Source organism: Macaca mulatta, chromosome 12 (genome assembly GCF_049350105.2).
Source record: "Macaca mulatta isolate MMU2019108-1 chromosome 12, T2T-MMU8v2.0, whole genome shotgun sequence".
Classification (NCBI taxonomy): Eukaryota; Metazoa; Chordata; class Mammalia; order Primates; family Cercopithecidae; genus Macaca; species Macaca mulatta.
Window position 1 is genome coordinate 137,305,233 of NC_133417.1, and position 25,144 is coordinate 137,330,376.

General features: G+C 39.2%; 1 protein-coding gene across 7 annotated transcripts in view; it reads left to right on the plus strand.

The window, feature by feature from the left end:
• The window catches only part of DIS3L2 (DIS3 like 3'-5' exoribonuclease 2), a 380,688-nt gene that overhangs the window by 108,258 nt on the left and 247,286 nt on the right, over window positions 1-25,144 (plus strand). The gene's annotated exons all lie outside the window — the stretch shown is intronic.

Sequence of the window (25,144 nt, forward strand, 5' to 3'; positions counted from 1 at the left end):
GCATGTTTTTATTTGTGCCCATTTTCTTAAATGGTTTTATAACTTATGACCTTTTTGTTTTTCCTTTTTTACATGCTGATCCTGAGTTCATAGTATTGTATTTTGGAAAAGCTAGAAATATTAAAATAGTGCTTCTGGGGTAAAGCATCTGTCAGTATTTCCATTATGAAATGCAATTTTAAAGGGTTTAGAAGTCAGCTGTAAAAATTTGTTCTTGGCTGATATTTTGTATACAAAAATCTCTGCCCAGGATAATTTTCAGAAGAATTCTTGCAACAGTATAAACTGTAAGGTTATATGGCAGAACCAGCTTACATTGAACTCATTTTTTATGCTTCTATCAAAGTAGGGAAAAGATGAAAGCCTTTAAAATGATTAAAATAAAAACAATATGAAATCTGTATTCTAGACTTACATGCTCGGAAAATTGTTCGTTTTAAAAGATAGTTATTCTACCACTCTACTATCACAAGGCTCGCCGTTGGCTTAACTATCAAAAATAATAGCACCACCAAACCCAGCATAAGCCCTGAATCTTAGGTGACTTCAGAACAACTCTTTTTACACATTTAAAAAAAAAATAATTTCAACTTTTATTTTAGATTCCAGGGGTACATGTGCAGGTTTGTTACCTGACTATATTGCGTGATGCTGAGGTATGGGGTATGATTGATCCTGTCACCCAGGTACTGAACATAGTACCCAATAGTTAGTTTTTCAACTCTTGCCCCATCCCTTCCTTCTCCCTCTGGAAGTCCCCACTGTCTATTGTTGCTGTCTTTATTTCCCTGAGTACCCATTGTTTAGCCTCCACTTTTAAGTGAGAACATGTGGTATTTGGTTTTTTGTTCTTGAGCTAATTCACTTAGGACAGTGGCCTCCAGCTTCATCCATGGTGCTGGAAAGGACATGATTTCATTCTTTTTTAATGGCTACATGGTATTCCATGGTGTATGTGTACCACATTTTCTTTATCCAGTCCAACATTGGACTGGGCACCTAGGTTGATTCGATGTCTTTCCTATTGTGTATAGTGCTGCAATGAACATATGAGTACATGTATCTTTTTGGTAGAACAATTTATTTTCTTTTGGATGTATACCCAGTAGTGGCATTGCTGAGATTTTTTTCTATAGAGTTGTTTGAACTCCTTATACATTCTGGTGGTTAATCCCTTGTCAGCCATCTGTAAAGGGATATGCAGATATTTTCTTCATTTTGTGGGTTGTCTCTTCACTTTCTCCATTTTGTGGGTTTTTTCCATTCTGTGGGTTGCCTCTTCATTTTGTTGATTGTTTCCTTTGCTGTGCAGATGCTTTTTAACTTGATGTGATCCCATTTGTCCATTTTTGCTTTGGTCGCCTGTGGTTGTGGGGTATCGCTCAAGAAGTCTTTTGACTTCTTGCCCACTCCAATGTCCTGGAGAGTTTCCTCAGTGTTTTCTTTTAGTAGTTTAATAGTTTGAGGTCTTAGACTTAAGTTTTTAATCTATTTTGATGTGATTTTTGTATATGGCGAAAGATCAGGCTCTAATTTTATTCTTCTGCATTTAGATAACCAGTTTTCCCAGCACCATTTATTGAAGAAACTAGGTTCTCTATTCTCTTCCATTGGTCTATGTGTCTTTTTTAATGCCAGTATCATACTGTTTTGGTTGCTATAGCTCTGTAGTGTAATTTGAAGTCTGGTAATGTGACTTTTCCAATTTCGTTCCTTTTACTTAGGATAGCTTTGGCTATTCTGGGTCTTTTATGGCTTCATATAAATTTGAAGATTTTTTTCTATTTATATGAAGAATATCATTGGTATTTTGTTAGGTATTGCATTGAATCTGTAGATTGCTTTGGGTAGTATGCACATTTTAACATTATTAATTCTTCCAACCAATGAACATGGAATATCTTCCCATATTTTGTGTGTCGTCTTCAATTTCTATCATCAGTGTTTTATAGTATTTATTGTAGTTGTCTTTTATTTCTTTGGTTAAGTTAATTTCAAGGTATTTAATTTTATGTGTATCTATTATAAATGCAATTACTTTCTTGATTTATTTTTCAGATTATTCTCTGTTGGCATAGAGAAATGCTGCTTATTTTTATATGTTGATTTGTATCTTGCAACTTTACTGAAATTGTTTATTAGCTCTAATAGTTTTTTGGTGGTCTTTAGGTTTTTCCAAATATAAGATCAGGTTATCTGCAAACAAGAATACTTTGACTTCTTCCTTTCCAATTTGGTGGGTACCCTTTCTTTCTTTCTCTTGTCTGATTGCTCTAGCTAGAACTTCCCAGAGCAACTTATTTAAGAACAGATTTTAGCAGCTCATTTTGAAAGCAGTATTTGGGGCTGCTCAGGGACTGTGTAACTCTAAAGAGACTCTTTTGTCTCTTTTTCCTAGTTGATGAAAAATAGCTTTCTGTTTGTTACCGGGCTTAGGTGTCCTCAAAGAAAGTAAGAAGGGAAAGCAAAGACATGTTTCTTGCATGATTGGAGACTTAGTCCATGAAGCTGGAGAGCTTCTTGTTAATGTAACTTTCTTCCCAAATCTTTGGGCAGGTCTTAGCTTGAAAAGATCAACCATAATGAAGATAAGCTCCTTGCTTTTGTGTTATTGTGAGCACACATACACATATAGTTCTGCTGCATTTTACAGCTCATGGCCAGGTTTTTTTTCTTATTCTTGTCTACTTTTTCTTCAACATTCAATCTCATAAGCAGATTGCCTCCAGGATAATTTTATATGTGGCAGCCAGTGTAGCCTCAGAATTGGCAATAGCTTCCTTTGTTGTATTACTTCTGAACCATAGAAGTGCAGTTCATGTGCAGAGAGCCTACAGGGAACATTTGAAGTCTTCTTGGTCTGAAATGAAACATGACTTTGTGTGAAATGTGAATTGGAAATGATGTTGGGTTATATACAGTTACTCAGAAATAAAGTCTGCATGGTGGAGAAGGAACTACCTCATTAAAGACATGCTTCTTTCCCTCACCACTCCTATTCTTCAAGGTACTGATGCTGTACCACACTTGGGCCCAAACAAGGTTAAAACAACAACAAGCCTTTGATTTATAAAGCTAAACAACTTTTCTTACTTTGTAAAAGAAAACAACTTCTTTAGACAAATAGGAAATTTGCTTCCAGAGTCATCCTGTTCAGCTATGGGGCGGGCTGGGTTGGGGGGCCGCTATGCTGAGGTGAAGGAAAGTCAGCCTTGGCTTCAGAGGTTACTTTCAGCATGTTACTTTCTCTGGAGTCATCTCAGCTGAGAGGCAACTTCTCCATCCTGCCTGGTCTGGTTTTAGTTGGCTTATTCTAGAGAGAGACAGGCATTCATGTTGTCATGATCCACTAGAAGCTCAAGGCTGGAATCTTAGGTGTGGAAGTGATAGTGGGCCTCTTGAAAGGAGAGAAGGCACTACCACACCACTGAGCGAATGTTTGAATTCACAGTTCCTGAAAAGTGGGTATGTTTAGTATAGAGATGCTTTTTGGGAAAGGGCAGATTATTTTGCTTCTCAGAGGGGTAATCTATCACTATAATTATTTATTGAAGAGTAATGTACTGCTATCATTATTGTTCAAACTGCCCCTGATTTGACCAGTGGTAGCCCCCCAAGTTGATCCCTGTGCCATTTGGACATGTCCTCATCATTCTTTGAACACTTGTTTCCTAGTGATGTTCTCTCCTCATCCTGTAACTTTCTCTTTGCTATCTCTCGAATCAGCCAGTTTTTCTAAGACTCCCTAGTTCCTTTTAATGGAGATATCCAGACTCTCCCAAGCCCTCTTAATGAACAGAAACTAGGAAAGACATGTATGTGTATATCTTCCCTCCTTCCCTCCTTTCTTCCTTCCTGCCTTCCTACCAGCCTGCCTGTGTGCCGGCCTTACCTACTTACCTATCTTACCTACCCTGTCTTCATCTCTCTCTCCCTCCCTCCCTCCCTCCCTCCCTCCCTCCCTCCCTCCCTTCCTTCCTTCCTTCCTTCCTTCCTTCCTTCCTTTTCTTTCTTTTCTTTCTTTACTATAGCTTTGTAGTGAGCCTTAATATCTAGTGGTATCTGTTTTTCAAAATTATTTTGGCTCTTTGGGCTCCTGTGTATATTGATGGCAAATTTAGAATTGGCTTATCTACTTCTGTGAGTAAAGCCTATTAGGATTGCATTGAGTCTGTAGATCAATTTGGGGTCCAAATGGCATAGATTGGAGTTGCCTAATCCATGAACAGATATTTATCTCCATTTATTTAGGTCTTCTTTAATTTCTTTTGACAGTATTTTGTAGTTTTTAGTGTATAAGTTTTGCATGTATTTTGTTAGATTTCTTACTAAATCATTCATGTTTTTGATACTATGATAACAAATTATCCCTTTAATTTTATTTTCCGGTTGTTCATAGCTAGTATACAGAAATTGACTTTTGTATATTTATAATGTCCTGCAACATAGTTATTAGTTTTAGTACATCTTTAAAGATTCTATAGGATTTTCTACATATATTGTCTGTGAATAAAGGTTGTTTTTTGTTTTCTGTTCCAATCTATATGCCTTTTAGTTTTTTCATGCTTTACAAGAAACCTTCACTATAATGTTGAACACAAGTAGTGAGATATTCTTGCCTTGTTCTTGATCTTATGAGGAAAGCCCTCCATCTTTCCCATTAATTATTATGTTAGTTTGAGGTTATTCATAGATGCCCTTTATCAAGCTGAGGAAATAACCTTATAGTCTTAGTGAAATTTTCATCGTGAATAGAAGTTGAATTGTGTCAGATGTGTGTATTGAGATGATTATCCAGATTCTTTTCTTTTTCCTGTTAACATGTTGGATTACAGGGATTGATTTTAAAATGTTAAATTAAGTTTTTATTCCTTCGTTTGGTTTGCAGTAATTTGTTGACAGATCTAACATGTGTCCTCATCAAGATATTAACATGTGACTTACTGGTATTATTATGTCTTTGGTTTTGGTATCAGGATAATACTGGTCTCATAAAGTGAGTTGGGAGATGTTTCCTCTTCCCCTATATTTTGAGAAAGTATGATAGGGTTGGTATTATTTCCTTTTTAAGAATTCGATAAAATTTACTAGTGAAGGCAGTGGGCTTGGAATATTCTTTTCTAGTAGGTTTTTAATTACAGTTTAAATTTCTTTATTGATGTAGAGTGTGATGGTTTTAAACATGACCCTACATTTTTTTTGACACTTCTATTATTGATAACAGATACTAAAGGCCTTTAAAATTTTCTGTTTTTTCTTGTGTCTGTCTTGGTAATTTGTTTCATTCAGGGGACTTATTCATTTCATCTGATTTGTAGACTGTATTGGCATAAAGCTGTTCATAATATTCCTTTACTGTCCTTTTAATGTCTGTAAGATTTTTAATGATTGCCCCTCTTTAGTTTCTGAAATATTATTGGTAATCGTGTGCCTTATTTTTCTTTTTTCTGTATCATTCTAGTGGAAGACTTTATCAGTCTTTTCATGTAATAACTTTTGGTTGCATTCATTTTATCTATTTTTTAGTCTGATTTTCTGTTTCATTGATTTTCTCTCTTAAATTTACTGTATCTTTCCTTCTGCTTATTTTGGGTGAAATTAGCTTCTTATACTCCCCACCTCCAGACTTCTGAGGGTGAAGCTTGGCTAACTGATTTTAGTCCCTTTTTCCCATTATAAGCACTTAGAGCTATATCATTTTCTCTAGACGCTACTTTAGATGCATTGCACACATTTTAGCATGTTGTATTTTTATTATTCAGTTCAAAATAATTTAAAGTTTTCTTTGTATTTTTTTCTTTGACCCATTCTTTATTTTCAGGTATATGGGTGAATATTCAAATACTTAGGAACTTTTCTAGAATATCATACTACTATTCATTTCTAATTTAATTGTGTTATGGTCAGAGGGCATACTCTGCAAGATATCATGCTCTTGAAACCTATAGAAATTCATGTGGCTCAGCATATGGTCTATCGTGGTAAACGTTCTCTGTGCACTTGAACTTGTATTCTGCAGTTGTTCAGTGTTAACGCTTTGTAAAGGCCACTTAGGTTATGGCTGCTTGTGTTGTTCAGGGCTTCTGTTTCCTTACTGGTTTTTGTCTTGTTTAATTGTGAAAATATGTATGATTGGGGATTTGTTTACATCTCCTTTTACTTTTGTCAGTTTTTTTTTATGTGGTTTAAAGCTTTTTTATTAGGTGCATGTACATTTGTAATCATTATATTTTACTAATGCATTGGCGCTTATCAACATAAAGTGTTCCTCTTTTTCCCTGGTAACGCCTTTTTTTCTTGAATCACTGTGTCTAATATTACTATGGGAATGTTTTCAAAGATGGGAGGTAATAGAGAACATTTGTGTGCTGATATGAGAAAGGTTTACTATAGAAAGGGAGAGGCAATGAGATCAGGAGAGAAGGTATTACCTAAGGAGCAAAACCCCCAGGGCAAGAAGTAGTATTCAGAGCAAGTGTTGGGATGGGTCCTTTGTGAAAGAAATGAATCACTTCATCTGTATTTGCACTGCAGAAGAAGGCAAGGATGATTATAGACATAAATAGATTTTTAGAGTTGGCTATACATGAAATCTATTTTTAAAATCTACCAATATGTACTTTACAGTGTGCCAGAAGCCACTGATCAAAGAAATGTGGTTTCAGTTTTTATCATCAATATAAGAGGGTGGGCCAAGTGCAGTGGCTCACACCTGTAACCCCAGCACTTTGGGAGGCCAAGGCGGGAGGATAGCTTGAGCCCGGGAGTTCCAGACCAGCCTGGGCAGCAAAGTTGAGACCCTACTGCTACTAAAAACAAAAACAAAAACAAAAACAAAACAAAAATTAACTGGGCATGATGGCATGCAAGAGTCCCAGCTACTTGGGAAGCTGAGGCGGGAGGATCACTTGTACCTGGGAGGTTGAGGGTGCAATGAGCCATGATTGTATCACTGCACTCCATCCTGGGTGACAGAGTGAGACCCTGCCTCCAAACAAAAAAAAAAAAGTTATATATATATATATATTTATATGAGGGTGGTAATTCAAGTGTTGGCTGATCTTTCAGATAATTGTGGTTAATTGATTAATACTAAATTGATCATATGGAATATCCTCAGGCTCTGGAATTATGGCTCTTGTATCACTGTCCTGAATCTCCTTTGTCCTGAAAATTTTTTATTATATACTGTTTGATTTTCTGAAATGGTCTGCAAATTGAGCTTATTTTTTATTTTTCATTTTTATTATTTTTTTTGAGACAGAGTCTCACTCTGTCACCCAGGCTGGAGTGCAGTGACACAATCTCGGCTCACTGCAACCTCTGCCTCCTGGGTTCAGGTGATTATCATGCCTCAGCCACTATGATTATAGGCATGGACCACCATGCCCAGCTAATTTTTGATTTTTATTAGGGACGGGGTTTCACCATATTGGCCAGGCTGGTCTCAATCTCCTGGCCTCAAGTGATCTGCCCGCCTTAGCCTCCCAAAGTGCTGGGATTACATGTGTGAGCCACTGAGTCTGGCCTGAGCTTATTTTTTAGTGAGGTCCAGGATATTTAAGTGTGTTTCTAAGATGAAATCTGAGGTAAGGGACTGCAGCTAAGTCTCTCCACACATAAAATCTTTAAATACAGATGATCTTTATTTGGCAAGTTGTTTAACCTTTACAGGTTATTTTCTTTCCTGAATGAGGTTATATCCCTGCTTTGATTCTCTATCAAAAATTGTTGTGATTCTAAAAGGGGAATAATCTTTCATTCTGGCAAGCAGTTGGAAATTGTATCCTTAGAAGTAGACTTCTATGTATTATTTTATCAGTGTAGTATTCTATGAATAAAAATACAGAGACTTGTCTTTTAAAATGATCCTACTTGAGCATTTCTAAGGAAACTTCAACTTTGTTCTTTACTTTTAACTTTTGTTGAAAAATTGGCCACATTCCTCAGATACAGGGGATTATCAGTCTAGTTCACTTCCTTGCTATGGTGATAGATGCAGGAATGGGCATGTGACCCACATCAACCCCAGCAGACCCAGCCTTGGGACTTATTTGCAGAGTCTCTCATTAAGAGCTTATTGGTTTTTGTTTTTGTTTTAATTTTTTACTGGGATCTCTAAGAGGATGGAATGTAATTCTGGAGCTACTGGTATCCTTGCATCCTTCATCCTTCTCTATGAGGAGAGAAGCTGTCCTGATAATGGAGCTAATATTGAGGAAAGATGAGTTGAGACACAGGCACATACACACATGTGTGCACACACAGTCCCGCAGATATCATCTCAGCCTATTTGATCAGATTGTCTCAATTACATAAGCTAATAAGTTACTTTAAAAAAGACAGCCAGTTCAAGTTGTTTTTTCTGTCTCTAGTAGCTAATAGAGGCAGTACTAATACACTGACTATGTTTTAGAGACTTAAGTCAAAATACAGTAAAGAGTCAAAAGCAACCACCCATGTACAAGGTTTATCTAAATACATGTATATATGTTCATCCACTAAATTTCAATCATTATTCCTCCTGTGAACTCTGTTCAAGTAGAAATCCAGTCCTTCTATCTGTGTTAGAAATTCTTTCATGGGGCGGAGGTTGCAGTGAGCCAAGATGGTGCCACTGCACTCCAGCCTGGGCAACAGAGTGAGACTCCATTTCAAAAAAAGAAAAAAGAAAAATTCTTTCCTAGGGCTTGCTTTTCTAGTTTACCTAGATTTACTTCCTGTCTTTTTTTGTTGTTGTTGTTTGTTTTTTCCTGTTTCTGAGCTTTAGAACTTGGTGTGATATTCTGTCAAATTGCTTAATGCTCTCTGTTCATTTCCGGCATCAAAAATATTTATCACCTTGCTACTGAGAGAACTCTAGTTGGATCCTGCTGTGTTCTGTGAACTGGGTCTCCTCTGGGAAGTATGCCTGCTTCTCACTCTTGTTAGTGACTCAGTATGGAGGCTTGCTTGTACTGGAGTTAGGTTATAGTTCTTTTTTTTTTTTTTTTTTTGAGATGGAGTCTCACTCTGTCACCCAGGCTGGAGTGCAGTGGCGTGATCTCCACTCACTGCAACCTTCGCCTCCCAGGTTCAAGTGATTCTCCTGCCTCAGCCTCCCGAGTAGCTGGGACTACAGGCGTGCACCACCACGCCCAGCTAACACTTGTATTTTTAGTAGAGATGGGGTTTCACCCTGTTGGTCAGGATGGTCTCTATCTCTTGACCTCATGATCTGCCCGCCTCGGCCTCCGAGAGTGCTGGGATTACAGGCGTGAGCCACCGCGCCCGGCCAGGTAATGGTTCTTTAGTTGATTGTGGTGGCCATGCAGGAGAGGAGAGAGGGCACATGTTACAGAACACTTGTAATTCTGATATAAACATGGGAACAGTGTCCAGAGGCCCTATAGCCTGACCCTTAGACCTCTGAACTCTTCTTATCCTGCATTCCAAGCCAGGTCTGCATAGAGGAGGGCTCCTTGATGGGTGCTGATTATTTCTCCAAGATCTCTTTTTCTTTTTTTCTTAAAATAGTTAAAACAGAATTCAGCCATTTTTTAAGGGAGTTAATATAGTTTTCTATACTGCGTCACAAAGAACCAGAAAGAGAGAGACACATCCTGCTGTTCTGAGTTGTTAGAGACCTATTCTTGGCTGGGTGTGGTGGCTCTTGCCTATAATCCCAACACTTTGGGAGGCTGAGGCAGGAGGATCTTGAGAACCCAGAAGTTCTAGAGCAGCCTGGGCAACATAGTGACCCTGTCTCTACAAAAAATAAAGAAAAATTAGCCAGGCATGTTGGCATACGCTGGTAGCCCCAGCTGTTCGGGAGGCTGAGGTGAGAGGATAGCTTAAGCCTGGGAGGTTGAGGCTGCAGTGAGCTGTGCTCACACTAGTGCGCTGTACCCTGGGCAACAGAGTGAGACCTTGTCTAAAAAAAAAGAAGAAAAAAGAAAGAAACCTGTTATTGAGCTGGTGGGATTTAACCCAAGACAGAGTTTGCAGTGGTCTGTGAATGGTGTATAATGGAAGGAAACGGCAGATAAGATTAAAATCACTGAAAGAGGTCAGTGGACGTTGAGAAAGTCAAGGTCTGGTAAGCCAAAGAATAGAGAAGTAGTTTATCTCTCTTTTTAAAATAGAGACGAGGTCTCACTATGTTGCACAGGTTGGTCTCAAACTCCTGGGCTCAAGCAGTCCTCCACCTTGGCCTCCCAAAATGCTAGGATTATAGACATGAGCCACTGTACCTGGCTGATAAGTAGTTTCTCTAGGAAAGAGAAACCCATGGGAATGTTTTTTAATAAGAGGATAATGTAATCAGAATTTTTATTTCTGGAGATTTGTAGGGTGGTGTCACTTAGAAGACCAGGGAATTTGTGGAGCTCTAAGATTGCTTATAAAAAGGTAAGTGAGGGATTTGGTGACTGGTATGTTAAGCAGTGGGAAGAGTCAAATGTGGTTGCAAGATTTTCAGCTTGAGTGGCCTGGAAGAAGAAGTAGTGGTGTTTGAAGAAAGAGAAGAACAGGAAAGGGAAATGCTTTGAGGGGAAGGACCAGAGTGCTTTTGATATTTTGAGTTGCAGGCGGCAGTGGCCTTCATGAAGTTTGTGTTGCACTGGGGAAGATATAATAGTATTAAATAAAATACTATATGTAGCACACTCAATGGTGATATGTGCTGAAGAGGGAAAAAATAAGGAAGGGAAATATGATTTTGGGGGATAAGGATTGAGATTTTAAATAGGGTAATGAAAGAAGACCTCATTGAGAGCATGACTTTGTGAAGAAACAAAGGAAGAGAGGAAGCTGTCTTTATGGAGATCTTGGGGAATGGCAGTACATTCCTAGTGTGCTCACGGAATAGCAAAGGGGCTGAGGTAGAGATTGTCAGACATGAGGTCAGAGGGATCAGGGGTAGCGGTGTAGTCAGGTAGAGCCTGTGCATCATAGGTAGGATTTTGCTTCTGGCTCTCATTAAAGTGGTAAGGCTTAGAGGGTAGGAGTAGAGAACTGACATATCACTTATGTTTCATAGGCTCAGTCTATTGTGTTGGGAATAGACTGAAAGGAGGCAAGGGTAGAAGCAGGGAGACCCCTTACATGGCTATTGCTTACGTCCAGGATGGATATGATGGAGACTAAACCAGGGTGGTGGCAATGAAGGTAGAGGTGACAAGATTAGCTGACAGTTGGGATGTGGGGTGGGTGTGTATGTGTGCGTGTGTGTGTTGCTATGTGTTTGAGAGAGGGGGAGGTTGAGTTGGGGTGGGGAAGGGTATCGAATGATTGATTGATAAGGACTGCGCAGGGATTTTGGCCTGAGTAATTGGAAGAATGGAGAGAGATTGTTCATTCTTTGGCTGTTAACTAGATAAAAGCTACGTTTGGATTACCTACCCTAAGCAAACAAAGTTCCCAACAAATATGCCCTTGAAAATGTCTGTAAATATGTCTTTAAATGATAGCGCCCATAGTTAAATTTTATAATGAAAAGCTTATTGGCAAGCCTTGTCAAGAGCTCCCTGTGGAAATATCAATTGCTTTTCTTGGCTTCAAGGTGTTTCCTGAACAGTGTATTATCCTTTGTCCCGAGTGTGCCATTAAGGGATTTGAAAGTTTGTTAAAACATGTGTGGCAAGTGAGTGCTGTCATTTAAGCCTAGCCAGGGAAGCCAAGAAATGAAAAGCAGCTCTTTGCTGGACTTCCTGACATGCTTTAGCTCTGAATCCGAGACTCAGGTAGTGGGATGGACAGGGCATTATTTCCTGTGCACAAAGCGTCAGTGGACACAGTTCTCAAGCCATTTTAGCAGAAAGTGTCTATGGACATAGGTATATGTGAATCTTTTGGAAAAACTCTGTTATAATAAGATGATAGCAACCCCCTGTGTAAGGAGAAGATAATAGGGTTTATTTGCTGCAACAGAATTTTCCAGTGCTAATATAGACTTGCTCTTTTTATAAGATTTAAAACAGCACTCTTCAATGATGGTCTTTGTGCTCGAGGAAAGGTTTTTTCTGTATCAGTAAACAGGGAAGCTATGAAATGGTTCATGTTTGGAGTTCGGGTGAGCCAGCATAATGGAAAGGTTACCTGGCATTTTTATTTAGGATTCCATTTGAATTTTTTGGTTACAGGGACTTTTTTTGTTTGCTCTTCAATTTTGAAATACAGTATATTGATTTTAAAAGGAAAGGAAGAAAAACCTAATGCACATCAAACAGTTTTGAAGTGACCAGTTTCTTCTCTAGATCCTGGTAGGTTTGAATTTCTGTTTGCAGTTGGTCTAACTTACTACACAGTATAAATGAGATTTCCTGCTTTCTGAGTGACAGATTGCTACTTCACAACTCTGAAAAGATCAGGAAATGTCCCTCTGAGGTGTTGCCAGATCTAGGCATTCTTTCCTTCGTCTGGACATTTGTGACTTTTCTTGCTAAGACACTTGTTTTCCAGTTGGGGAGCATATAACTTTATGGTTATATTTGCATTTATATGGAAAATTTGAGTTATAATTTAGATATGAAGGCATAGAATTACTCTGAAAAATGAATTTATTTCAGTGTCTCCCAATTTTATTCATTTGCGTTTATTTATCTTGTATCTCTTACGGTGATAAGTGTCAATTTTGATGAAATAATTGTTGTCTGTTTCCTGGTTTCCAGACACATTGTGTTAATGGAGGACATTGCAGTATCATGAAGTATCTTATGGACATGCATTTTAATTTAGCTGGCTCTTGCCACTTAGTATTTATTTCTTGTTATTTTTTGCAAATGCTTCTTTTACAGCTGATTCAAGTCTTTCTCATTCTCTTCAGAAGAAGAGAAAAGAGAATATTTACTGAGCACATTCTATGTGCCAAGGATTGTGGGAGACTCTCAGAAATATAAAAATAAATGTAATGTGGTTTACTGTCTAGTGGAAGAAAAAATATGCAAACAAATAAATGGAATATAGCCCCATCAAGGAACATTTTTTTTTTTTTTTTTTTTTTTTTTTTTTGCTTTTGAGAAAGGATCTTGCTGTGTCACCCAGGCTTACCCCGTGAGCAATGACGCAATCACAGCTCATTGCAGCCTTGACTTCCTGGGTCCCAGTGATCCTTCCTCCTCCGCCTCCCGAGTAGCTGGGACCATAGGTGCATGCCACCATGCCTGGCAATTTTTTTATTTTTGGTAGAGACGGAGTTTTGCCATGTTGCCCAGGCTGGTCTTGAATTCTTGAACTCAAGCGATCTCCCTGCCTGGGACTCCCAAAGTGCTGAGATTACAGCTTGAGCCACCACAACTGGCGGAGGAACCTTATAGTGAAAGAATGGCTAAGGATTAGCAGTGCTGCAGAGGAAGGCAACAACATTTATGCAGAGAGAGAGAAGTTAGCAGAGAAACATTCACAAAAGAGCTAGGTCTTGAATTTTGATTATTTGCTAGGCCAACAAAAGGTTCAGAGGCATTTCATGCAATGTGTGTCAGGGATGGGAGCTGTATGGGGGAGGTTCACTCTGAATCTATTTGTTTTCAGCTCCTGTGGGTGGTTTCCTCCAGTGTCCAGGACTAAGAGAATTGGATTTAGAGTCCTAGACCTGTATGCATGTTAAAACTCTGCCATTTAGTAGCTGTGAGATTGTGACATGTCTGAACTCATTTCCTTCTCTGTGAGATGGAGACCCTCATTCTCCTGTGCATCACCCAGCGTCATTGGGTGGAGCAAATCAGTTACTGTGTATAAAAGCACAGGGATGATTGTGCAATAGGATGTCAATATTCATAATAAAAACTTCAGTGTTTGTTGTGATTCCTGTGTCCATAGTTATGTTTAAATTCTCTCTACTTGGCTCACTCCTGTTCCTTGTTGAAACCTCTTTATTTGAGTCTTCCCCAAGGGCTTTATCCTCAGGTTCTCTTTTCAGTAGACACTTGGCCCTGGGTCACCTTTGCTTAACTGCCAACCCATATTATGGGTAACTCTCTAATCTGATTTCTGTCCTCCAAGACACTTCTAGTCTCCAGACCTACATTTCCAGCTGCCACCTTTGGATGTTCCTCATCATCTTGCGCTTCTCGAGTCATCTGAAGGCTGTATTTGTTTCCTTGTATGTAACTGCTCCTAACTTTTCTGTTTCTATTGTCTGAGTTCAGGGCCTTGCAATTATTTTTGACCCTTCCTTCCCCTTCCCCTTCCCCTTGCTTCAGGTTGCTCTTCAGGATTTAAAGGCTCCCAACTGAGTGTTTTGTTATTATTAAATCCTTCACTTTACTTAAGCTCCTACCATGTTCCAGGCACCTGTGCTAAGAGTTTTTCATTTATTATCTTGGTTCCCACAATAGTTGTATGATATTAGACACTCTCGTTCCCATTTTAAAGATAATGAAATTGAGATTCAAAGAAACTAAATAACTTTTCCAAGGTGACGTTGCGGGTAAGTGCAGAGCCATGACTCAAGCCAGTTGTATTGTCCTTAGAGATTGTGCTCTGAACCACTGCTCTCTGCTTTCTCACTTCACTGACTTGACAGTAAAGGCCCAACTCATTAAGTTGGCACTTAGGGCTCTTGACATCTTGATCTTCCTTTCTCACTCTTATTGTATATTTTCATGATTATTTGCCATTCCTAAAGGAGAATTTGCATTTTCTGTTCTCTTTGCTTTTCCATATGTTCTTTCTCAGCTTAGATACCTCTTTTTCGTGTGCGCCTGTCAGAATCCTGAAGGAGACAGGGCAGTGTAGTGGAATAAGCCAGGGCTCCAGAATCCAGTAGATCTGCTTTCTACTTTCCCTCATAGTCCTGATCTCTTTTGCAAAGGGCTGGACCAGTTTACATTCACACTAGATATGTACTGCTATGTGTTCTTGCTAGCGTTTGGTATTATCAGGATTTTTGGGTTTTGCCCATCTGTGGGTTTGCAGTGATATCTCATTGTGGCTTTAATTTGCATTTCTCTGACTAATAAGGCAGAGCACCTTTTCATCTTTATTGCTTGACATCTCTATTTTGTGAAGTATTTTAAGCCTTTTCTTCCATTTTTCTATTGGATTATTTCTCTTTTATTGATCTATAGGAGTTCTTTATATATTCTGGGTATGAGCCCCTCTGTGGCTTGCCTTTTAAAATGTCTTTTATTATATCTTAGAATAAAAAGAAATTTTAATACAGTTGAGTTTATCATTATTTTTCTTTCATGGCAGTGTTTTTTATATATGTTTAAAACGTATTTCCCAACATATTTTCTCACATTTTCTAAAATTCTGCCAGCTTTTTAGATTACATCTTCCTTAGCTATTTCCCACTCCCAATATTGCATAGTGTCTCTGACCCGGCAAATGTTCTTCTCTTTGAAATAGGATGCTACAAGGCATTTTGCCATTCCTCTGCCAACACAAGGCCTGTGTTCCTTTTAAAGTGCTGACGTCATGCTACACCCAGCCTACTTTTCCAGAAGGATACCTCTTCTTCTCCTGTGTCTCTGAAATTAGGATTCTGGGCTTAGGTCTGTTCCTTTAAGTGGTGAGCCTCTCATAGCTGTCCCTCAGTTTCACCCATCCCTCATGGTATTTCTGGGTGCCCTCCACCCCTACCCACTGCCCCACCATGGGTCCTGCTGTAGAGGCCAGGTTGCTGTTCTCTGTCTTCCAGAGCGTAGGGAATCCTGCCTGATGGAGACAGGCTTACTTTTTCCTTTCAGCACACTGCCATACCACTCTTAGCGCCCAATTTTACCTTCCAAAAGAAAACAGGAGGTAGATCACAGATCTGTCCTTGGTAAAACTAACTTCAGGGTGTATCTGACACAAGTTTCTCTGTGTGTGTTTGGGAGTTGGGGGTGGGGTCAAATAAAATAAGTATTGTATTGTACTATTTCTAGAGCATTTTTAGTGGCTGCAAATGCCATTTATTTCCTATCAATACTCCTCAGTTGATCTCTGTCTGTATTTTCACTGCTTATTTTTATCAGCAGGGTTTTATGTGATGCCCATCCCACCCTGTTCATGGAAAAAGACTGAGAGTGAAAAAGTTCTTTAGGATCTAGTGATTTGATTCTCTCACTAATCTGTTTCTGTCCTGTCCTCCAGAGATTAGACTAAATCTCCAAAGGAGAAATAATCCCATTTGTAGCATTCTCTCAGGTAATAAGTGCAGTCCGCTGCCCCACCCTCACAGGTCTATGGAGAAACCAGAGGAATTTAAAAAGTCCTCAGTTAACAATGTCAGTAATATATCCGCTATCCTCAGGGCCCCTTCTTTCACTCTGAGCCCAGAGTTCTCCAAAATATTGGTCAGCCTGAACTGGTATCCTTTAGCACCAGGCCCTTTACTGTACTTTCTTATAGAGCATCTCCTTCCTTCCTTCCTTCCTTCCTTCCTTCCTTCCTTCCTTCCTTCCTTCCTTCCTTCCTTCCTTCCTTCCTTCCTTCCTCCCTCCCTCCCTCCCTCCCTCCCTCCCTTCCTCTCTCTCTCTTTCTTTCTCTCTCTCTCTCTCTCATTATTTTTTTGAGATGGAGTCTCGCTCTGTCACCCAGGCTGGAGTTCAGTGGTATAATCTTGGCTCACTGGACCCTCCACCTCCCGGGTTCAAGTGATTCTCCTGCCTCAGCCTCCCGAGTAGCTGGGACTACAGGTGTGTGCCGCCACGTCTGGCTAATTTTTTTATTTTTAATAGAGACGGGGTTTTGCTGTGTTGGCCAGGCTGGTCTCAAACTCCTGACCTCAGGTCATCCACCAGCTTTGGCCTTCCAAAGTGCTGGGATTATAGGCGTGAGCCACCGTGCCCAGCCTAGAGTATTTTCTGTCTGCTTGTAAATATGCCCTTTTTTTGTTTCCCCGCTGTGGAGGAAGGGTTTACTGCTTTCATCTGATTCTCAGAGGGATCTGCTAACTTTCAAAGTTGAGAACCACTGATTTAGACTTCTTAACTCTTTCAAAGACAACCCCATGGAAGAAAGCCTCTTACTTTACAGAGTCAAGGAAAATTAGGCTGCTAATTTCTAACCCACATACATTTGTGCTCGAGAACTTTTCTGAAAGCTCTTGCATCTTGATAATCTCCTATGTTCATTTTATTGTTCTCCTACCTGTTCATCCATTTATTCATCAAACATTGAGTACTTAGATTAATTATGTAACTTTCTGTAGAATACGCAAAAATGTGTAGTATATAATTAGTGACCAGATAGTCTTAACAGACGAGATAAATCGTATGCTTAGATAACACTAATGTAGTAAAGAAATTGAGAAGTGGTGAAGAGGCACAGATAAATTGCTTTGGGACTATAAAGAAAGAGAAATTATTCTTGCCTGGGCAGGCAGGAGGATGGAGAGGAACTGGGAAGATTATATGGTGGATTTTGGATTATAGAAAATTCATGCTTTTTGGAGTAGGTCTTAAAAGATGGATAGATTTAAGATATGTGGAGATATTAGATACAGTGTACCATATCTGGCTCTTTATTTGAAAGACAATTGGGTACTACTATGTGCCAGGCCTAGCCATGGGCACTTCATGGAGTTTATTAGGGAAGATAGACTCCGAACAAATCATTTTCTAATGAATTGTCATGTTTGTTGACTCTGTTAGCATATATTTGAGAGGCTATTAAATGCTGCTCTCAACTCAGAATACAGCAGTGCATAGAATAGATACCTCTATGTTCATGAAACCTATATTCTAGTTGGGGAAACAGAAAGTAAATAAGGAGATATATACTTTCTGATAGTGGTAAGTGCAAATGAAAATAAAGCTGGAGAAGGGGATACACTCCAGCCTAGGTGACAGAGCAAGACTCTGTCTCAAAAAAAAAAAAAATTATTGTTGAATATCACCTACTTATAAATGAGGGGTGTTTATTTCTGGACTCTTTTATTCTTTTTATCTGTATGTCTTTGACTCTTAAAAAGGTGATGGATGTTAGCAATACTGTTCAGTTGTTGTTTATTCAATGAGCAGCGTTAAGTTGGAAGTGACTGAAGAATTAGCTTCAAAGAGTAGTCTCTATGGAATGAGTACATGTGAGAATATTTTCAAAGAAGTTGAAATTCAGTACAACCTGAAGTGGAATCCACTAAGATGTGTTATAATTTATGGGGTTACCAATAGCAGAAATGATAGCAAGGTGGGGCTGTTTCAGTTACTGTGATCAGGGAAGCTTCTTTGACAGGCAGATATTTGAGCAGAGACTTGAACAAAATGAAAGGGCAGGCCCTATGAATAGCCAGGCAGAGAGCTTTCCAGATAGAAGGATAGCAAGTGAAAAAGCCCTACGATGGAAGGTTGTAGTATTCTAGGAATAGCAAGAAAGTCTCTGGAGTTGGAGTGTCATTTGCAAAAGAAGAAATTGTAGAACATGAGGATAGAAAAATGTCTTGATAAGGTCTTGTAGCATGGCAACAGAAGGAGGTTAGAAAGCTGTCAGGAGAATGACATGATCTGATTTGTGTTTTAAAAGAATCACTCTAACTTTATTGGTCCAAAATGGAAATCAAGAGACCAATTATTTCAGTAATTCAGCATGGCAATAAAGGTTGTTTGGGTTTATGTGGTAACAGTGGGAATAGCAAGAATATCCATTTAAAGGAAGGGCCACTGGGTTCTTCTGATGGAGTGAATGTGGGGAATGAGAGGGAGAGAGTCAAGGGGTAGTGCTATGGTTTAGGGCTGGAGGAACTGGATGGAAGGTGATGTCATCTGCTGAGAGAGCTGTGCTGGGTGAGGAGCAGGTTCTAGTGGGGATCAAGGGTTCTCTAGTTTGAGATGTCTTCTAGGCAATTGAATATAAGTCTGAAGATGAGGGGAAAGATTGAGCTAGGCACTTAACTTTGGGAGTTCATAGCATGTAGAGAGAGATTTAAAGCCAAAAGACTGCATGAAATCACTTAAGAAGTGAGTATGGATGGATCTATCATTTCATCCCTAAATATTTCAGGTGTCTCCAAAAGGTAGAGATTTTTGAAAAACAGTCAGAATGAATTAATGATATTCATTGTCTAATCACTATTTATATTTCTCTGATTTTCTCTCTCCTCCTTTTTTTACCTTTCTTTTCTTTTTTAAAAATACAGGACTGGGCATGGTGGCTCACACCTGTAATTTCAGCACTTTGGGAGGCTAAGGTGGGTGGATTGCTCGAGCTCAGGAGTTCAAGACCAGCCTGGGCAACATGATGAAACCCCATCTCTACAAAAAATACGAAAATTAGCCGGGCATGGTGGCGTGTGCCTGTAGTCCCAACTACTTGGGAGGCTGAAGTGGGAGGATCTCTTGAGCTTGGGAGGCAGAGGTTGTAGTGAGCTGAGATAGTGCTGCTATACTTAAGTGTAGGTAATAAAGTGCAACTCTGTCTCAAAAAAAAAAAAAAAATATATATATATATAAATAGCTGGTTGGTTAGAATCAGGATTCAAATAAAGCCTACACAATTGCCTTTTGTTGACATGTAACAAATATTTTAATCTATAGGCTTACCCTATTTTCTTGCAATTTATTTGTTGGCAAAACTGAGTTATTTGTCCTATAGATTTTCTCACATTCTGAATGTGATTGAGTGTGCATGGTAGTGTTGTTTAACATGTTCCTCTGTTCCATGTCCTATATTGGATCAGGTTTAATTTTGGGGAAAAGAAAATACTTTGTAGGTGGAGATGTGTACTTCCTGATATAGTGAATCAGGAAGCACTTTGGTTCTTTCTCTTTTTATAATATGCATATTTATCAGTAGGTTCAGGTATTGCCTCTGTGGTCCATCCATTATAAAACTCTGATCCACCCATTATAAAACATCCATCCGTTATTATTACCTCTCTGGTCCATCCATTATAAAACGTTCATCCATTATAAAACTCCTTCTCCATCAGCTTATGACTTACTGGTTTTAGCAACCATTGATGAGCATTACCTGAATCCGTTATTCAGTAGGGATGGCAAAATGGCAGTACCGAAAAGCCTTTTTTTTCCTTCTTAATTTAATTAGCTGAAACACTTGTATAAAGAAAACCTTTACCTCATCAATTACTTGGTTACCTTGAGGTACAGTTTGTACAGGCCAGGGAGAATAAATGCGTAGAATTCTCCATAGTTAACCAGAGAAAGCCCCTTTATTATACTTCCTGTGTCTTTTAGACAAGACACTAGTAGCCATTGATTGCTGTCTTGTTTTCCCAGTATGACAGGAGGTTCCAGGGTTGTCTTGTCCATTTCCTGCTCCAGATTTGAATTAGCCATTTCTCTAAGGGGTCCCACACCCTTTTTTTTTTTTTTTTGAGATGGAGTCTTGCTTGCTCTGTTGCCCAGGCTGGAGTGCAGTGGCGCAGTCTTGGCTCACTGCAACCTTTGCCTCTGGATTCAAGTTATTCTCCTGCCTTAGCCTTCCCAAGTAGCTGGGACTACAGGCACATGCCACTATGCCTGGCTAATTTTTGTATTTTTAGTAGAGATAGGGTTTTGCCACATTGGCCAGGCTGGTCTCGAACTCTTGACCTCAGGTGATCCGCCCTCCTGATCCTCCCAAAATTCTGGGATTGCAAGCATGAGCCACCGCGCCTGGCCTCACACCGTTACTTTTAACCAGTATGCAATATGGAACGATTAGAGAGTACACAGGTTTTGAGTCCTGTGATCTCATGATGATCTTTTTCCCCCATACTTTTTGTTCTTTTCTTATGTGTCTTAGGATAATAACATAGAATAAAATGCTTTAAAGAAGTAACACATTAATTTATATTTTAATTGCACAGTTTTGAATGACTTAATTTATTAAGTCCTATTACCTCAGGGGTCTCCAGCACCTGGGCCATGGACTGGTACTGATCTGTGGCCTATTAGGAACTGGACCACACAGCAGGAGGTGAGCAGTGGGCAAGCAAGCATTACTGCCTGAGCTCTGCTTCCTGTCAGATCAGCAGGGGCATTAGATTCTCATAGGAGCATGAACTCTATTGTGAACTGTGCATGTGAGAGATTTAGGTTGCATGCTACTTATGAGAATCTAATGCTTGCTGGTCTGAGATGGAGCAATTTCATCCTGTAACACCCCCCTACCTCTGGTCTGTGGAAAAATTGTCTTCCACAAAACCAGTCCCTGGCACTGAAAAAGTTGGGGACTGCTGCCTTATAGCATTTTTTGGTTTAGTAACTCATAAGTGAATTTAGTCCCTGCAACACTAATTCTTCAGTATAAACCGTGAAGATTATCACAAAGTTGGAAGTAGATTAGTTTTTGAATATGCTCTACAGTTAAGCTTGCTGTACTCTGGTTATTGCTTTCCACTGATCTTCTGTATTAGTCCATTTTCATGCTGTTGATAAAGACATACCCAAGACTGTACAATTTACAAAAGAAAGAGGTTAATTCCATGTGGCTGGGGAGGCCTTCCAGTCATGGCAGAAGGTAAAAGGCACGTTTCATATGGCGGTCTACAAGGGAAGAGAACTTGTTCAAGGAAACTCCCCTTTATAAAACCATCAGATCACGTGAGACTTATTCACTGTCATGAGAACAGCACAGGAAAGACCCACCCTCCATGATTCAATTACCTCCCATCTGGTGCCTCCCATGACATGTGGGAATTGTGGGAGCTACAATTCAAGATGAGATTTGGGTGGGGGCACAGCAAAACCCCTTCTCTTCCCATTCTCTTCTTAAACTTTGTATGCATGAGCCAAAACATAATTATTAAGTAGGCAGGCAGAATCATGCTGATTACAATTTATACCCTCCCACACATAATACATGCATGCAGAGAAAGACCTTTCACTGTGAGAAGCCTGCAGATTGTATAACAAAGTCAGTATTTTGGTACCTATGATATTTTCTCCATGGTTGATAGGAACCAAATCCTTTGTGGAACCATTAGTGGCAGAAATAAATACATAATAGAAACTAAAGGCCTGAGCTCTTTGCATAATGTCTTCCTTTTTTTCTTTTTCTTGAGACAGAGTCTCACTCTGTTGCCCAGGCTGGAGTGCAGTGGTGTGATCTCAGCTCACTGCAACCTCTGCCCCCTGAGCTCAAGTGATACTCTTGCCTCAGACTCCTGAGTAGCTGGGATTACAGGTGTGTGCCACCACACACCCAGCTAATTTTTGTATTTTTAGTAGAGACAGGGTTTCACCATGTTGGCCAGGCTGATCTTGAACTCCTGACTTCAAGTGATCTGCCTGCCTTGTCCTCCCAAAGTGCTGGAACTACAGATATGAGCCACTGTGCCAGGCCCATAATGTCTTTCCAGGAGACTACCTTTTACCTGCTAGTCCAACTGTAGTATGACAGTTGTTTTCTTGCCCAGAACTCCTCTCTCTGAGGTGAAGTATGTATGGGGATGATACAGGAAAAACCATGAGACCCTAGATTGTTCTGTAGCCACCATGCTTTAGACGTAGGGTGTACACCTGTGCCTTCTGCCTGTGCTTGGGCTGCTGTGACAGTACCCAAGGTTGTATTACTTCTTTGAGGATGATCAGGGCAGATGTTCCTAAATATTTCTGAATTTGCCAGGCACTTATAAGGAAATTGAATGAATTTGTTGATTTGAGTGATATCAAATTCTTTTTCTGCCATAACTTGTCAGTAAATTTTCTTATTTTTGAATGATCTTCTTTGGGTCAGTTATGAAAACAAGGCTTATGTGGTAAAGCAGAGTGCAGATGGGAGAGCTGGTTTTTTAATTGTACAGGCTGTGTATTCCTTTTCCAGAATAAGAAATTCTTATCCAAAATAAGGTCCTTCTTGGGACCAGAAGTGTTTTTTTGTGTTTTGGATGTTTTTCAGATTTTGGAATATTTACATTATACCAGTTGAGCATCCTAAATCCTAAAATCTGAAATCTGAAATGCTCCACTGAGCATATCTTTTGAGTGTCATATTGATGCTCAAAAAGTTTCATATTTCGGACCATTTTGGATTTTCAGATTAGGGATGTTCAACCTGTGTATCGGTGCCCTAGCTGTAGCTTCACTCACTTGAGCTCTTGCAGGAAGGGGCCTGAGGGAATCTTTTTGGAGATTGCTGGCCAGTAGAACTTTTTTGTAGTATTAAAGAGAGGGAGATGTGTCTGTTTCTAACTTCCCATGGACAGGTGAATGGACAAATGAATGTATGAATCCGACAAGAGTCAAAACACAGCAAAAAAGAAAATTTCATTAAATGTACTCAGGGATTGGGAAACAAGTTTTTTAAAAAGTTCATTAAACTTTTGCTCAAAAGTTTTGAGTGCAATTTTGCTCAAAAAATAAAGCGTTGTTTACAAGTTTTTCTATTACTATATTTTTATGGAGTCAATTTTTACAAACTGAGGATATATTCTTACCTTTAATTGTTAATATCTTTGTAATATTTTACTTTGGTTTTCTGAGTCGATATTATAATATTAATTGTCTAGGGATGGTTATGTTAATTGAACCTACTAGATTAAAATGTTTTAGGAAAGATTTAACAACTTGTTCTGCCTTATATAAGGTGAAGATCTTTTACTAAGCATAATCTTTGTGTTACTTTTAATTAGAACATCAGACCTATCAAATATAAACATGGTGAAACCGCTAGAGCTCTTTCACTTCTTTCAGGTCTCTGCTCAAATGTTGCTTCCTCTAAGCAGTATTTCCTAATCACCCTACTGATAAACTAGCCACACCCTCTCCATTATTCTCTCATTTACTTAACCAGCTTTCTCATTCTTTCAATATATTTAATTGCGCTTCTCACTAGTCGACTTTTGATTGTGTTCACTGTTCTGCCCTTGACACCTAGAACAGTTTCTGGCACCATGAAAGGGACTCCATAATGACTTGTTGAATGAGTAAATTGTTCATCATTTGTCACCCCGCTAGGATGTAGGACTCATGATGGTGCCTGGCACGAGATGGGCATTCCAACATTTGTTTGAAAGAATAAAAGGAATGTTTACAAGTAGTGATCAAATTCATTTTTTTTATTTGTATATATGTACATATGAGCATTTAAGTTTTAATTATATGTTTAAATTGAACATAGATATTTCTCATCTAGAAATAGATTCTTAAAAAGGATATGGTATTCAAGTAACATCCAGAACCTACAAAATCAGCTGCTTTTTTGCTAATGTGGATGGGCAGATTTGCCTGTAGGGTCACAGTTTTTTTCAGTGACTCAATAACACCTGGTGTATTTTAATATAGTGCCCATAGACATCAGAGTGCTGTATGTGACAAACTCATAAAATAGATTAGTATCTGGATTGGTTTTCTATTTTATTTTTTATTTTTTAAGAGCTAGAATATCCCTTTGTCGTTCAGGCTGGAGTGCTGTGGTGTGATCATAGCTTACTGTAACTCCTAGGCTCAAGTAATCTTCCCACTTCAGCCTCCCAAGTAGCTAGGACTACAGGCGCCCCCCCCGCCCCTCCCCCACCCCTTCCTCCACTATGCCTTGTTGATTTTTAAATTTTTTGTAGAGACAGGGTCTCAATATGTTGCCCGGGCTGGTCTTAAAGTCCTCCTGCCTTGGCCTCCCATAGTTCTGAGATTACAGGTGTAAGTCACTGTGCCTGGCCTGGGTTTTTTTCCTCTACTTGCTTCATTAGTATTGTAATGTAAATGTCCGTCAGTGTGTGTGCTTTATATATTGATTTCAGGCCACAAAATGGGGAATTAAAGCTTTATTTTTGGAGACAGGGTCTTGCTTTGTTGCCTGGGCAGTGGGCGCAATCTTGACTCACTGCAACCTGTGCCTCTCAGGCTCAAGTGATCCTCCCACCTTAGCCTCCCAAGTAAAGCTTTATGTTTTTATAAGAACATTTTATAAACTCTTGTTCACACTTAATTTTGTTTTTTTCCACTTCATCTTGTATTCTTGTGGTTTCCTTTGGGAACACTGTGGCATACTTTGTTGAGTTCTTTTATCATTCCCTAACTTACTAATTGTTCCTATATGGTGAGCCTTTATGAAGCAGCATGGTACTACTTCTAGTATTCAGGGCCTTTGGGGAGAGATGATGAAAATGTAGATCAGAAATACCAGAAGTGGATAAGGCCTTAATTTGGGGCATCCTGAAGAACTGATTGTCAACCTGGCTTTGCTGGATTGATTATGTGCTTTAGGTGGTCTGTGCTTCTGGAAAGTAAAGATCCTTTTTCGAACTACATGATTAGTATCCAATATCATTAGCTTCTGTATATGCAGTTTCTTCCTT